Source organism: Pezoporus wallicus, unplaced genomic scaffold (assembly GCF_028554395.1).
Source record: "Pezoporus wallicus isolate ANWC-B61680 ecotype Strahan unplaced genomic scaffold, APGP_CSIRO_Pwel_v1 contig_3487, whole genome shotgun sequence".
NCBI classification, from domain to species: domain Eukaryota; kingdom Metazoa; phylum Chordata; class Aves; order Psittaciformes; family Psittacidae; genus Pezoporus; species Pezoporus wallicus.
Genome location: NW_026636018.1, coordinates 23,513 through 39,520, shown reverse-complemented (window position 1 = coordinate 39,520; position 16,008 = coordinate 23,513). Strand labels below are relative to the sequence as shown.

The window sequence follows — 16,008 nt, the reverse complement described above, 5'->3', positions numbered from 1 at the left end:
GCCACTCCTCCATCTGCAGTTCACTGACCAGCGGTGCATTAATAAGAGCAGGGGCAGAGGAAAAAGGTCAGGGTGCATGGGAAAGATGTGGGAACAATTGGAAAAAGTCAAGCAGACACATTTTTGGCTGGTCCAGAAAGGTGTGGGGCTTTTTCTTTTTTTCCCTTTTTCCCTAACACCTGTGGATGGACAGTGATGGTGTATTAGGAGGGAGCTTGGAAGAGCCCCAGGGAAAGGGGGCAGGAGAGACGGGAGTGGGAAGAGAGGTTGGGAGCTCAGCCATGGCTTCTGGGCTCCATTCAAGAGCTGCTGGGTGAGGTCCCTGGCTCACTCTGGGAGGACGGGAGGAACATTTTCCCTTATTTTTCAGCTGTGTGAAAACCATATTCATAGTGTCAGTGAGAGGAAGGGCATGGGAGCAGGCAGCAATTCTGTATAGGAATGAACATCTTAGACGCAGCTTGAGGGTACAGACAGACGCCCCACAAAGCAAAGGTAGAGCACTTGTGTCCTCTGGGGATCCACACAAAGAAAGCAGGACATGCTCAGCACCTCCTTTAGGTTTCCTCACCAACCCCTCTTGCAAATACCTGCAAATACAGACAGTTTTGTTTTTTCTTGAGGAAAATATTTCACAACCGTACAGGCAAGCTGCTGACTCTGAGAATTTTTCTTTATTTTACTTTCTTTGCAGCAGTTTCAGGGAGAAAAATGATAGTGTCATCTCTGTCATCACATGCCTCATTTAAGACATGGGGACAGCCACTGCAATAGGTGGGACAAATTGTACACACCTGGCCAGGGTGGTGATGTTCAACCAGCCCCATTGCACATAACCCTCAGGGTGGACTCTTGCACCAGGATTTAAATCCTACCAGGTTTATATGGGTTGGAGCAACTCAGGGAGATCCTGCCACTGCCCTTGGCTCTGACTGAAGGGCGCTTTTGCCGCTAGTAGTAAAGGACAGTGCAACCCACCACAAACTATGGCCCCATTTGCCAAAGACTCAGCCCTATAGGTTCAGCCTTGATCCTGGTCTGACATCCACCTTCCCAAATGACAGTGCAATAGGGAAGAAGGCTCTGGATTGCGGATTTAGTGGAAGTTTCTTTCATCCCTGAGTACGGGAGAAGCCCAGCATGAGAACTGGATCCAAAGTTATCTTAATTTCTTTACCACCACAAAAATATCTGTAATTTGCCAACAAAAGTGGAGGTTAAGAGGATTCATGTCTCAACTCTAACAAGGACAGGAGATTACAGTGAACAAGTGCCCCACAAATTGGTGCAGGAACAGGACCCACAAGACGCAGCCCAGGTATCTAAATCAGGTCCATGCTTTACCTGATTCTCAGGATGCTCTGTCCTACAGTCTTGGCTGTACACCATGACCTGCCCTACACTGTTCTTGGGGAAGAATGCATGCCTTACTGCTTTAAACAAAGTGTGGTTTAAGACTATGTGGGGGTGATTTGGAGGAGTTGCTATGCTTGTGAGCAGATTTAAGGTACTTTGTTCTGGGTGCTAAATCCTGCTCTGCATCCTGCTCTACCAAGAACATAATGCTCGTCTCCTAAATCATAATCCAGCACCTCAGCAAGTGGCCTGCATGCAGGACTGAGGTGAAGTTCAGGGAGCAGGACTTGTAAGATAAGACAAAATCTTATCTGAACCAGAATGCCTAAGACACCAAACCTCTCTGCAGATCCCAGCACTCACTGCCATGGCATCTATTTCTCAGTCTTTTGGAGGACTCTCAGGCTTTGGAGGAGCCTCTGACTTGCCAGGTCAGATAGAGCCGTAACAGTGAGGCTACTCCATGGTCCAAGTGTTACGCAAATGGAGAAAAGGGCTGCGGATGACTACTAAACCTCTCCCTCCGCTGCATAAACCCATCCCACTCTCTCCCAGATAAACTCTGTGCTGCAGACCTGCCACCCCAGATCACTAAAACATCCTCCTAAGCTCAGCCCTGGCTATCTGGACACCAGCCTGCCCCTCATGGTAAAAAAATCTAACGTCCCCCAAAGAGAGATCTTGAAGACAAGAAACCAAACACCAAAGCAAAAATATCAGACACTTGGATGTGACTTTATGGCCCAGTTTTCCATTACTAATAAGATTTAAACATAGTTAACTGGGAAGAGAGAGGGACTCGAACATGATAAATAAGGAAACAAATATGCTGGACACGCTCTTGCCAACTGTTCTTCGATAACAGGCAAAGCAGAAAGTAAAGAAAAAAAAGGAAATGTTATAACTACAAGTGCTTTCCTACCCTTCTGGCCGGGTTCCCAGCATGACCAGGGCAGGTCTGCACTCTGCTCACCAAGATATTTCACTACACCAGTATCACCAGTAAATATTTAGATAACCGCTTAGGCAATTACACCCAGAGATAATTACATAGTCACTTTTACGTGCAGAAGAGAGGAGGATGAGTGAGAAATGCTCAGAGGAGTGCCCGGTATCGGGTGAGCAGTACAATACCTTCCCCGGGAGCCCTGGGGACGGGAGCATCAGCAGAGGCTGGCCGGTCTGATCCGAAGGCAAGCGCGGGGCGGGAAAGGAATGGGAGCCTTCCTGGACGTGTTTACATAGGTGGGCCTCCACCCGCTGACACTGGAGAGGTCAGCAGCTCGTGCCTCATATCTGGATGCCAAGAAGGGACACCACGTGTCATTTTGTCCCCAGAGCTCACAGGACTGGAGGAACTGACTCAGTATCCCACCTTTCGCTCTACAGGTAGATTGGGGTGGAGAGGATGCCCTCAGGCTGGTATCCAGGTGGGAACAGAGCCAGTCCCATCTGGTCCTAGACCATGCCGATGCTCAAAACAAAGGTTGACTCTGACATCTGCAGCAACCAAGAGAACCAAGCCCTTGGGCATGTAGTGTGGTGCTGGCAGCACCTTCTCCATCCCCTTCACCACACTGGGCATGAGCATACACCTGCCTGTCTGCTGTGATGGGCATGCAACTGTCCAAAACCTACACCACCACCACCACCAAACCCTACGCAAGCACTGCCCGACTGTACATCAGCACCACCAAACCAAATACCACCAAGCCCCACATGAGTATTACACCATATGCTAACTCCACCAAACCCTACACCACCACCAATCTGTAAACCACCATCACCAATACCTACAGCACCCCTCAACCCATGATGTCTCTAGGTTGGGACCATGAGCCTGAGGGCTTGGCATAGTCCCATCATACCTCATGCATAGGACTAAGGCAGAGACCCCCCAACCTTGTTACATTTCCCCTCCTACCAAAGAACAGATCAAGCTGGTCCCTGCTACCCAGTTGCCTTCACCCCACGTGATGTTGGGGGGAAGGAGGCATGAGATATGGGCTGCAGCCAGGTGCTCTGAGAGGACCCCCATGAGATGGCACCTTCCCCCCTGCAGCTTTGCCATCCCAGCCACAGGACCCACTCTGTAGCCACTGCTGCAGGGGAGCATAATCTCTTACATTCTTGATCCTTGATGAACACACAGGACTGTGCAGATTATCGGTCTCAAAGCGGACAGGCACAGGGAAGCTGTCCCCCAGGAAGCCAGCAGCAGGTTATGTTCCAAAATGCATGCATAAGCTGCTTTGCAATGGGCTGCTCTGGGGAGCGAGCAGCAATTAAAAGCTGGAGAGATGAAAGGGTAATATCAAATCCAGCTGTGAAAACAAAGATAAAAACCCTCTGAGCCTACAACCTCCCTTGGCCAATACGCGGGAAACAACGCGGCAGCACTAATTCCTCTCCCCATGTCCATCCAACAGATATTTTTTTATGAATGAGCATGTTGAGGCGGAAGGGGAAGGAAGGGAGATGCAGGAGGAAGAGGTGGACAGCCCTTCCACGCCTGTTACACAGGGGATTCTTTGTAGTTCATGGAGGTGCAGGGCCATGGGTCTGAGCCAAGGATGCCTCAGTGCTTGGGGCTGATCCACAACCAAGACAAGCAGGCAGCCACATAAGGTTTTTCTCTTTGCTGATACAACAGACTGGTCCTGAAGGTAGATATCTTCCCAAGAGAGCACCAGGCACATGGGTGCATGGGTGTAGGTTTTGCTAGAGAAGTGAGTGTCTCAGGGGCATGCTACCTGGCTCACACCAAACCCTGCACCACCCACTGGGATGCACTGGGCTCTCACTGTCAGAGCAGGTACCCCTGGCATCACTAGGGCTTGTGTAGGGGTCAAACATCCCCATACAAAGGATCTGTCTGGTTTCCATGCAGGGATGCATGAAGCACCACTGTGAGGCTAGAGTTGCAACACTGAGAATGCTACAGTCACAGTTTAATCTGTAACAATACTAAAATCCGCCCATGACATGGAACAAGCCCTATTTCAGTCTCCCAGTCTTCTGCTCACATTTCTTCCATGCTCTCTGCCGGGTTTAGCATCCTCTGCTAATGGGAACATTGCTAAATTTAAAGATGTAAAAAGTATGGGAAATGCCATGGAATGAGGGTGCAAAATCAAAAAAAAAGCCCTGTTCCTCCTTCACTTTGCAATAAATAGCCCTTGGAAATGCCAAGTCAGAGTCTCTGACCTACAAGCAGCTATCAGGACAAACCTAGGTTTGCTGCTAGCCCACTGAGGTTCATCCCCTTTGCTGTGGCTCTGGTGGTGGTCACTGGCTGGGCACCCAGTCCACCATGTTTCAGTATTCCCGGAACGCCCCTGGAAATCTTCTGGAGTGAATAGCTGCAGTGACCTGGCCATTACCAGAAGCTGGAGAAAGAAGATGAAGTTCTGGGAGGCTCTTCTTGAAAATTCACTCTTTCCATTTCCAGTTCTTTCCCTCCCTTCCTCTCCAAGTCATCCTCCCTTTAGCCTCCAGACAGAAATAAATAAGAAACCACAACACCATCTGAGAAAGATTAAGAGGCAACAACTTAAGGAACATGAATCAAAACCCCAGATAACATTCTGCAGTGTTGCTTTAAGATGGATTGGTCTGCACAGAGACAGACAAGGTAGAGCCCTGTGGGCCATGTGTGCAGCCATAAGGAGCTGGAGCCAGGGGAGCAGAGTACCACATCTGACTTGTGGAACACAACTCACTAAGCCATGATTAATATGGAGCCTGTGAGATTCCTTGCATCATCTGAAAGCATATCTTCATCCACCATCTTCTTTCCCTGGCTGCTTTTTGGGCCCATACTGAGCTCAAAGCCTGGGAGCCTTCACGTCAACCCTCTGGAGCCCACATCAGTGCTGCTCAGCCAACTCTCTGCTGTCTCTAGGGTGACTCCAGACAGAAATGAGCAGGACAACCCTATTTCCACTTCTCCCAAAGGCAACAGCACAAGGGCAATAAGTTTTTGCCTTCTGTTGAGCAGTAAGAGTCCTGCAAACCATGAGCCCTGATCACTAGTACCAGACACATCCCTGTGATGGAGGACGTCTGAGACATGACAAGGGAAGAGATTTGCCTGGTAGAAGATAATATCCAAACCAAGCCCAGGAGGTTTCACAGAGGGTCTCTCCCATGGCACTGCTGCCCTGTCCCATGTGGGACTTGACTCCAACCAACTACATCATTGCCTGCTGCTTAGATGTGTCTCTTCCACCTACACCCTCAAAAAAACATCATTGCATTGCTACGCTATGATGCCAGGCTCTGCTTTGCATCCTTCCACACTGCTTTTACCAGTGCTGCTCTCTCCAAAAATGATTAGGCCTTCTCCTAGCACACCTAATATCACATCACACCACTTTTAGGACCGCAGATCCAGATCCCAGACAGCCTTTGATCTGCTGCTGTCCATTCAGAGGCCCTCACTCCATCCCTGTTTCAAAATTTCAGCTGACCAAGTGGGTTTTCTCCTTTGGCTGGGGCTCTTCTTTTCTGCTCTTGATTTAATTGTCCAGATGTAATAGCCAAGAATTTCCACAACCTGGTGGAAAATTCAAGAATCAGTACAGGAGCAAAGCCACCCCTGCCTTGGAGTACAGTGCTTTTGTTTCCTGCCGGCCATCCTCTTTCAGGCACTGAGAGCAAAAACCTCTGTGCCTTTCCAACCACTAAATCACCCTGCTGGACTCATAATGGGGGCAGCTGAACTACACCTAGTTCCACCTATTGAAATGACGGCAGCAGTCCTCATCCTACAGGAACTGACCCCTTTACCATCACTGATGCTGGTGGAAGTGCTGATGACATGTGAACGTTAGCAACCAGTTTTAATTTCTAGTGGTGTTTGCTGAAGTTTGAGCTAATGAAGAGTCAGGGTTGGAGGGGCTTAAGCTCAAGGGACGGGAGAGGGGATACTCAATCCAAGAGTGAAGCCAAGGGCTGCATGGAGGGGGAATTAAACTTTAAGAGTTAGCACTACCAGACTAACCAGGATGCTCTGCATATCAGCATATCTATTCCAGTCATGGAATCATAATATCACAAGTTGGGACCAATAAGGACCATCAAGTCCTTACTCTTTAGTCATCACACTGAAGTCCTGCATTCAAAAAAACAAGTGGTCAGTCGGCTTCACAGGGCCAAGAAATGGGGTCACTACAGAGCAGTGCAGATGCAAAGTCCACACACATACTCAGCCCCATCCTGGCCAGCCTCAAGGAGAAGTCATTGCTCCATCCTGCCACCTCCAGTCTCTGCCCAGAATTCTGTACAACTCCCACTTACGGAGTTTCTGGTGCTTTTACCTGCGATTTGACCAATTTCATCCTCTTTCGTGCCTGTCCACACAACAGCCCCATTAATGCCATGGAAGAGAAGGGGAACAGGAGAGCTTTCAGGCTCTCTGCTGTGCAGTGGAAGGTAAGGTGAAACATGCATCCCTGGACAGATCTGTTTTTGAAAAGCAATTACTGGCAGGGAAGAGACAAATCCCACATTCCTCAGCAAAGGAATCTGGATGATGTCACCTCCTGCCCAGTGGCAGGAGCGTTCCTGCCCGCTGCAGCTCCCTCCAGGCAGCCCCTGCTTTGGCTACAAATATTTTTTTTGGCTTGGGATTTGGAAGCTTCTCATTACAAGGAATAACAGCAGGATGGACTCTCCTACTGTAAGGCTTGTCTCTGTACTAGCACATTAGCACAGGCCACAGGTTAATAGAGGTTCACACAGACCAGCCAAAGTTTTACTGCCAATAGCAGAAGCGGAGGGGGGGGGAGGGGGGGGAGAGGATAGGAATAGGAAATGTGGTGTTTTGTGTGTTTTTGGTTTTTTTTTGATCTGTGCAGTGCAGATTGAGAGAGATCAGAAATCTCTTAAAATAGAAGGCTGCCTGCTCCACTAAATCAGTTTCAACCAAATTTACCATTTTCTAGGCATGTAGACATGCCTCTAATCCTGTGGCTTTCTCTCCCTCCCTTTCTAGTAGGATACATCTAGCAGGATGCACCTAGCAGGATACACCTAATAGGATATACCTGGTACTTTACATAGAATCATAGAACCAACAAGATGGAAAAGGCCTTTGAGATCAAGTCCAACCATTACCCTAGGACTGCAATGACCACAACTAAACCATGTCACTGAGGGCCACATCAACACGGTTTCTGAACACTTCCAGGAATGGTGACTCCACCATCTCCCAGGCAGCCTGTTCCAATGCCTGATCACCCTCTCTGCGGGGAGAGTTCTCCTAATATCCAATCTAAACCTCCCCTGACATGGCTTGAGGCCATTTCCTCTTGTCCTACTGCTTGTCACCTGGGAGAAGAGACCAATTGCACCTTGCTCCATCCTTCTTTCAGGCAGTTGTAGAGAGTGGTAAGGTCCCCCCTGAGCCTGCCCTTCTCCAGACTGAACAACCCCAGTTCCCTCAGCAGTTCCTCATCACACTTGTGCTCCAGACCCTTCACCAGCTTTGTTGCCCTTCTCTGGACCTGCTTCAGCACCTCAATGTCTTTCTTGTAGTGAGGGGCCCAGAACTGAACACAGGATTCAAGGTGAGGCCTCACCAGTGCCCAGCTGATGTACCAGTACATCAACTAGGATGTCTAAAGAAAGGATCTTTCCTAACTAACTGGAATAAAGTGCCCTTTTGCCTGGAAGGGGAGTCCAGTGCATGTTTCTAGGAAGAATGTTGCAGGGGTATGGAGCAATTGTGGAGTGATGTGGAGGCAGGACCATGTGCAGCGTGGTGGCTTCTCCTCAAAAGATCTCGTTATATCCTCCAAGACTGTTTTTAAGGCACTTGGGTGGGATTTAGTCACCTAAATTTGAGTGTTCAGACCTCGTTGGAGCCTGAGCTCAACATCTACCTGCACTCTGAGGGCTGCTCTGGGACAGAGCTCAGTTTCCATCTCTTCTCTCTGCTCCTCTACGCGTCACTAAATGCTCTCAGGAACCAGGAGGCCAGAGCACACCCTGTCCAAAATGTGACAGTATCCTCCTGCAACTCTTCCCCAATAGTTTATGTTTATAACTACTTTTTAAGATATCCATCCCATCAAAAGGTGCTGCTTGCACCCCACTGTTCACCCACTTCTCCTTAGCACCCATGAGGAGGCTGGAGGAGGAAATGTGGACACATTGCTTCATTATGCTCTGAGATAACCCACTGCTGGCATCTGAAGAAGTTTCATACTCTCAGACTTTGACTGCAGGTATAATGTGAGAGGGACAGTCCTGCCCTTTAGTGGAAAACACTGGAGGAGCAGGAGGATGGCCTTTGTGAAACACTTGTGAGCATGGAGTACTCCAAATCCCACAGGTGCTGATAGGATCACACTCAAGTCACTGATTTTGCTAAAACATGAGATGTGCCACTGAAATCCTAGCAATGCCACAGTGAGAGGAGCGATGGGAATAGAAGCCAGCTGCGTTTTTAACACCAGCACAAGGTATTGCCTCATACCTGAGTGCATGGATGTGCTGGTTTGAGTGTTTAAAAAAGCACATTTAAGAAATCGCTTTTGGAGGTTTCTCAAGCTTGGTGCCTCTTGCATCTGCTGACCAGCTTGAGCGTGAGCATGGATGGGAGCCCCAGGCGTCAGTCTGGCTCTGTCAGTGCCAGTCTTCACTGGCATAATGGCTAAACCTGGATGGATCCATGCCATGCTGATGGGTGAAATCATCTCCCCTTCCCCATGGGGACTGCAGGCTGAGCCAGGCAGGAGCCAAGCATTTTGCACAACTTCTGTGCAGCCTGAACCCTAATTCATCCCTTCTCCAACTAGTGCAGGACTTTCATCAGCACTCTGTTGCTTTTAAGCTTTGGTGATAAGAGGTTTCAGTGAATATTTCAAACCGTACCATAAACTACAGCCTGCCAACATAAACACTGTAAAAACACTCCCTATAAATCCTGCATCAGAGCTCACCCTTACTAGAACTATTAGAATGCTATGGAATAGTTAAAAACATGCCATAGGCTGCCCAGGAGGCTCTGGGAGAAAGAGAGATATGCAATGCATGCACCCCCCCCCCCCCCCCACTGCACAGCAGAGCTTCCTCCTCATCCTTCCACCTCGGGATCTCAGGGTGAGCTCCACTCATGGAGCACTCAAGTAAATGAGTCCCACACCCACATGCGTCCTGTCCAGCGCATAAAACCTCGCCTGTGTTTGCCATTAGACACAGTATTTCCTGCAGAAAGCTGCCTGCTTTTCCCTGCCTCTCTTCTGGCCTAGCTGCATCCATCTCTTCCTGTTTTCCAGGGCATCCCTCCCTGCTCTAACAGCTCGGAGTAAGATTATCTTGCAAATCAGCTTCACAAGTGCCCCATGGACCCCCACAGCTCATGCAGACCTTGAGGACTGAAGGAGACTCAAAACCTCCGCATTTGCCACCGGGCTTCCTCTGATCTCCAAGGAGAAACAGCTTCAATCAACCCTAAAGCAACCCAGATATCTGAGAAGAGGGAAGTCTGGAGCAGCCCCCATACAGGGACCAGCCCCAGCTCTGGTCTCTTTGCTGTGGGTCCCACCTGCTGAAGAGATCAGCAGTGCTACAGCATGACTGGCATTAATCATGGGCCATCTCCAAGGCTGGTGCCAAAGGAGAAGGCACAGCGGTCCTTCCCCTCTCTCAAAATGCCAGTCCACAAAGTCCATCTCACCACCCTGGGGATGATGTCCCAGGTCTCCATGCCTCGACTGGGATGGGATGTCTCAAGCTCCACCAAACACCATGTACATCCTGTGTAAACCTCTCGGTCCACTCAACCAGGAGCTGAAGCTATGGCTGACCTTGCCCCTCTGCCCCTGGCCCCGCAGCGTGAAGAATGCTTTGTCCAGGGAGTTTGGAGCCTGAGCATGACCACCTCCTGCAAAGCCTCACCAAGCATGCAACAAAGCCCCATAGAAAGGCAGCCTTCCTCTGGGTGCCTTTAGAGAAGTGGCTACACAGGCACTGAGCAGCTTCTGCCTACCACTGTATAACCCTTCTCTGGCAGCTGGAGCATTGTGTGAGCCAGCAGCCTTCCCCACAGCCCCAGCAAAAATAATAGCTTATGGCATCTTGGATGACACTAAACATGTGGGCAACCAAAACCAGCCCAGGGTGTCCCATATGCAGCCTGTGGAGTCTGTGTGTTGGGGTCAGCACAGGGTGCTGTCCCCAGTGGTCTCCCCTTCCCTGGGGGACCCAACCACAATGGAGAAGCAATGCTATCAAATGAGGTTTTTTTCCACAGAAGGGATTGTTTTGCAATGCCTGTGGCATCATGTTTTCTCTCCCTCCTCCCCTCTTCCCCGGCATTGCTTTCTTTTCATTAGCTTCATCTGTTTTGACTTGAAACTCTCCAGACCCACGGCTGGCTCACATCTTCCCTAAAGCCACGAGGTCCTCCTGTCCCACCGATCACAAGAGGAGAGCAAACGGCTGCTCTCGTGCTGCAGAAAGCCCCAGGGGACCTGGCAGTGCTTGCACAGGCCACCGGGTCACCAAAACACTGCCAGAGCGAGCCAGACATCGAGACATCGCCTGCTCTTGCATCATGTCACTAGATAGCAGCTCCTCCCCAGGGCGCTGAGCAGAGAGACGGGCAGGGGGGAGGCAGTGGGGAGCTGCCTGCCCTGGAAAGGAAACGAGGACATTCATTTCTTAGTGAACCTGGTTAACTATTTCTGCCTGGGAGCGCAGAGGAAAGGGCTGGGCAGAGCACTGTGCAATAAATACCATTGTCCCCGGCAGGAAGAAAAGGGCATGATAAAAACGTGCCTGGAGGGATTTGGCTCAAGCTCACATTTGAACCAGCGTCAGGTTTCCAAAGCAGAGGCTTCCGCACGCACGGCAGGGCGTTCTCCAGGCTGAAACAGGTCAGGAATGTCATCTGGGGTCATGGATTAACTGTGCATTGGGCCGGGGGGTCCCATGGACAAGAGATTGAAGCACCCAAAGATACTCAGTGCCAGTCTGAAGCATCATCGCCAGCTTCAGCATCAATGGACAAAGTCATGGGAAAACAGCCCAGAAACACAGCTTGGTCCCCACTGTGGCCAAGCCACTGGGCTGGAAAATCACTGTGTTTCTGGCCTGTTTTCCCGTGATTTTGTCCATTTACATCCTGCCAGCAGCCTGCTGGTGGGTTTGCACGTGCCATCTGTGTTTCGCTGCCTTGCTGGCCTCTACCTTGTATTCGAAAGGCACTTTGCATAGAGGAGATGCTTGTAAAGCTCTTTGCCAAACGTGTTTAAGAGGGTATTAAAAAGGGTCAGAAATAACAAAGCAAAGCAGAAACACAGCCTTGGAAGATGCTGAAATCCCTCAGTCCTCGCTATGTTGAAATGGGTCTTGTCTCTGTTGAAATGGTGTGTAAATTCACCCAGAAAATAGAGCCTCATGATCCCAACACAGTCCTGGCCCCCACAGAGTCACCCTTTCACCCCTGGCACTGCCAGTTCCCCTCGCAGCAGAGGCCACTGATGGTGGCATCCCCCAGGGATGATGACTGGGGCCAAGGTGACGGGACCAAGTCTGGGGCTAGTCCCAGTTGAGGGGAGCAGCGGATGGGTAAGAGGTGCAGTGCTGCTGTGTTGGGGGACCTCAGCAGGCTGGAGAAACGGGCTGGTGCGACCCAGGTGAAGTTCAACAGAGCAAAGGCAGAATGGAAAGGTGGCCTCTATGGGGAAAAAGACCCAGGACAGTGGGAATTGGCTGGGGAGCAGCTCTGTAGCAAGGACCAGAGGTCCTGCTGGACAACAATCAGCAGAGCAAAGTTAGAAGTGAAATAGCAATTTACCCCATATGCCTTAATTATTTTATAGAATCATAGAATAGTTACAGTTGGAAAGGACCTTAAGATCATCTAGTTCCAACCCCCCCCGCCACAGCATGGGACAAGGCTCCTCCTTTTCTACCTGTGTTCCCTGTCCTCTACTGCTACAGCCCAGTGTTGCACTGCTGGAGTGCAGCAACCCACACAAACTCCTTTATTTTCTCTTTTCCTGCCAGCAAGGAGCAGAAACCACTGTGATTTATAGGACCAGCCACCAAGATCTCCAAGAAACACACCAGGTCAAAGGGAGCTTTGCAGCCTTAGAAATGACTCTTGGGCTTGTTGGATGAACCTTGGTGGAAGAGCTCCAAACAAGCTGCAAGTTACGGGTGAGGAGAGTCCTCCGCAGCACTGGGACCTGCAGGAATACTGTGCACGCTGTGTGCTGTGATCCACCTCCACAGTGCATTGCTGAGGAAGGAGGGGTTTCCTTATTACACACACTGAAAAAACTCTCCTGGCATTTCAGTCTTGGACAGCACTCAAGGATTGTCTCAGACACAGCTCTCAGAGCCTGCAGGAGAATACGAGGCGCAGATTCCCCATCAGCGACATACCCCTTCCTCCAGTTCCCACCCGCCCCTGACTCACTTGAGCAGGATTAAACTGGATTTCCTTCCTCTGACTTTCTAAGGAGACTTTGTACAGAGGACGGATTGCCCTCCTGTGGCATTGCAAGGTAACTTGGGTGAAAGAAGCAGCTGCCTGTGGCCTCTTATGACTCAAGGGACTCTTTCCCTCTGTTTGAGATAGGGGGATGTTTGCTCACTCCCTGCCAGGAGAGGACACAGCCCTCTCCCATTAAGCACAACTTAAAAGAATTTATAAGCCAAGCTCCTGTGCTTGGTACAGCTGGAAAGGGCATTTTGGTATAGGGAGCAGACGGAGCTCCCACCATATGAGAGAGAGAAAAGCCCTCCTTCCACACATGGAGCACAGTATGGACCAGGAGAGCTCAAGAGGCCCTTCCAGCCCCACTCTCAAGGGATCCCTTTGGACAAATTGTGGTTGTAACCAAGCCTGCTAACAACTGTACCAGCAATCTAGAGGCAGGAGGGATGTCGCTAAAGGTCACAAGGAAGATACTAGGGTTTTATTGAGGATGGAGCCAAAAAAGGCTATGGAAATGCAACATCATCTCTACGCGAGATTCATAGAATCACAGAATAGTTTGGGGTGGAAGGGACCTTAAAGAACACTCAGTTCCAACCTCCTGCCACAGGCAAGGACACCTTCCACTAGACCAGGTTGCTCCAAGCCCCGTCCAACCTGGCCTTGAACACTGCCAGGGATGGGGCAGCCACAGCTCCTCTGAGCAACCTGTGCCAGTTTCTCACCACCCTCACAGAGAAGAGCTTCTTTCTCAGATCTCATCTAAATCTCCCCTCTATCATAAGGAGAATAAAACCATTTCCCCTTGTCCTATCCCTACATGCCCTTGTCAAAAGCCCCTAAGGACCTAGAGTTGTCGATGGGGGATACAAGCTGGAGGATATCCCACTCCAGAGGAGCATCCTGTGTGTTTGGTAGCCAACGGGAGAGTTTTCTCTCAAGGAAGGCTGGTGGCCAAGAAGATGAGTCCACCAAGGAGCAGGTTCAGCTCCCACTGGTGGTGATGCTGCTGAGCCACTGCCCTCCTCATGCCTCAGTTTCCTCAGCTGTGCAGGAGAGAATTCCTTTGTGAAGTGGTTTGAGATGCGAGGATGAAAAGTGTGCTGACATCCTTGGATAGTATTGAGAAAACAATACAAAAGCACCTTACACACAACATAAACTTATCAATGGACCTTTTGTCCATGGGTTAGAGACACCAGCTGCAAAACTGCATCTTCTGCTGGGGTGAGCTCCTGCAGGCGCCTGTGCCTGGTCTTCAAAGACCAGCTCTTGAAGGACAAGCATGTACCACCTAATCCAATGCTCCAAGAGCAAGCAGGCTGCAGACCCCAAGATTTTCAGTGCAAGCACAAGTGTCAGAAATGTAACCCAAGGGACCGAGAGAAGGACTAGCAGGGAAAACAGACCCCAAAGTGTCTTCCTTTCCCCACCTCTGGTGGCCTGAGATGGGGGGGAGGTTCAGGAGGGGGACTGGCCAGAAGGTCCAAGAGCTCATAGGGTTTTCCACCAGGAAAAAGCCAAACTATCAGTGGTTTAATCCCAGACTCACAGGAGACAGATTTGCACTGCCCTGTGCGACGGGTGATGATTTATGCTGACAAAATGTGCACAAACTGATGCCAAATAGGGATGTTATGTCTCTTACCACCGGCAGGAAAGGCAATACACGAACACTGTAATGTCATGGTAAACGCGCTCCCCACCCAAGTGATGGGGAAAGGACAGAGAATGAAGAGCAGGGGAGAGCAGGAGCAGAGGCGGGTCAAAGCAGAGGGTGGGGGTCTGCAAGGCGCCAGGAAAGCAGCCAAGGAAAACCATCGGCAAAATACCAAAGTAAAGTGGAGGGGGGGGGGGGAAGCAGCGAAACAAACCGAACCAGAAGGTAACATACGGAGAATGCTGGGCTCAGTCCCTTCCAAAAGCGTCCCATCCTTCCCCGCCGCGGTGCACACAGCCACAGGCAGCGTCGCGTCCCGTCCCTGCTGCAGCGCTTCTCCTCCCTCCCGCCCCTTCAAACCCAGCTCTTCCCGCCGCACCAGCCTGGAGACGCTGACGTGGAGACGTCCACCGGGGAAGCGTCCCAAGACGGGAGAGCTCCTCCAAGTGTGACGCTGCAGACCCATTGTTCACCAGCATCTCCTTCGCTTCCCTTTTAGTTTTAATTTCCTTAAAAGCGCTCAAAGAAAGACCAGAAAAAATGAGACCGCAGCAATGCTTCCAGGAGCCAAGAGTGCTTAGGGGAAAATCAAGTTATCCAAGGGTTAGGGCTAATAATAGCAGAAAGAGAGCTCCTTGGAGCAGGAGAGGGAAGGCAGGAAGTGGAGGTGCTGCCATAGGATAAAGAAATGCTTCCTTCTCATTTGGAGTTTCTTTTCATTTCTGTTCAAACAGAGGTGAAGCAGAAAGGCAAGTCAGCTGCAAACTCAATCTGTCCCTGCAGCTACAGTGATAACACTGCAGCAGCAGCAAAAACATCCCCCCATTATGTTTATGGCAAAGTCAACAGCCCAAAGCAGCTCCTGTTGCTCAGATTTTACATTCTTAGTATTTTATGCTGGCTGAGGACTCCCCTGCCAGCTCCATCCCAGCCCCTCTTCATCCCCCTGCTTCCTTCCCAGCACCGCCTTATGGGGGGGGGGGCACAGCTGGAAGCATCACACTGCCCTATGGATAACAGCTGGAAGGGGACAGAGGGGACATTATCCCCCTATCCTAGCCCCTTCTGCTGTGTCCCAGAGTTTTGTCCCCATGCAGGTCTCCAGCCTAAGAGGGGGTGATGTTACCCCACACTCAAATACAACAAGCAGGGATTAAATAAGAGGCTACAACCTTTGGCACGTTCTCTGTTCCTTCACTTGCCAGCTTGCATGATTTTATGCTTGATCTCACAATAATTGATATTTTCCTTAAAGGCCCCATGCTGCGAGGTGAAATTTGGCTTCCAGGAGTCCAAATCAGCAAGGTTTTGTTCGCTACAGCTAAAGAACCCCTTCCAAAATTTAGCAAATCCAGTATGAAGGTGGCTCTAAAGCTTTCCAATTTGGGGGTTCTTGAATCTCCTAATCCTACAGGGACCCCATGCATGTCCCCCAAGTAGCACCCACCATGTGCAACTCCTCAAAGTAACTTGTTTTTCCTGTTTTTAAGGAGAAGGGATATCCTTGCTCCACAGCACAGCTGAATGAGGCAGC

The 16,008-nt window shown here is 50.2% G+C and overlaps 1 protein-coding gene across 3 annotated transcripts in view; it reads right to left on the bottom strand.

The window, feature by feature from the left end:
- The window catches only part of GJC2 (gap junction protein gamma 2), a 34,225-nt gene that overhangs the window by 11,988 nt on the left and 6,229 nt on the right, over positions 1-16,008 (bottom strand). Inside the window, exon 1 of one of the 3 annotated variants that reach the window (XM_057398896.1) lies at positions 14,709-14,840. The exons of 1 other annotated variant lie outside the window; for it this stretch is intronic. The gene's annotated coding sequence lies outside the window, so the exon portion shown is untranslated. Of the gene's footprint in view, positions 1-2,490; positions 2,586-14,708; positions 14,841-16,008 lie in introns of those variants that run through there. One more of the 3 variants, XM_057398897.1, reaches the window with a different exon arrangement.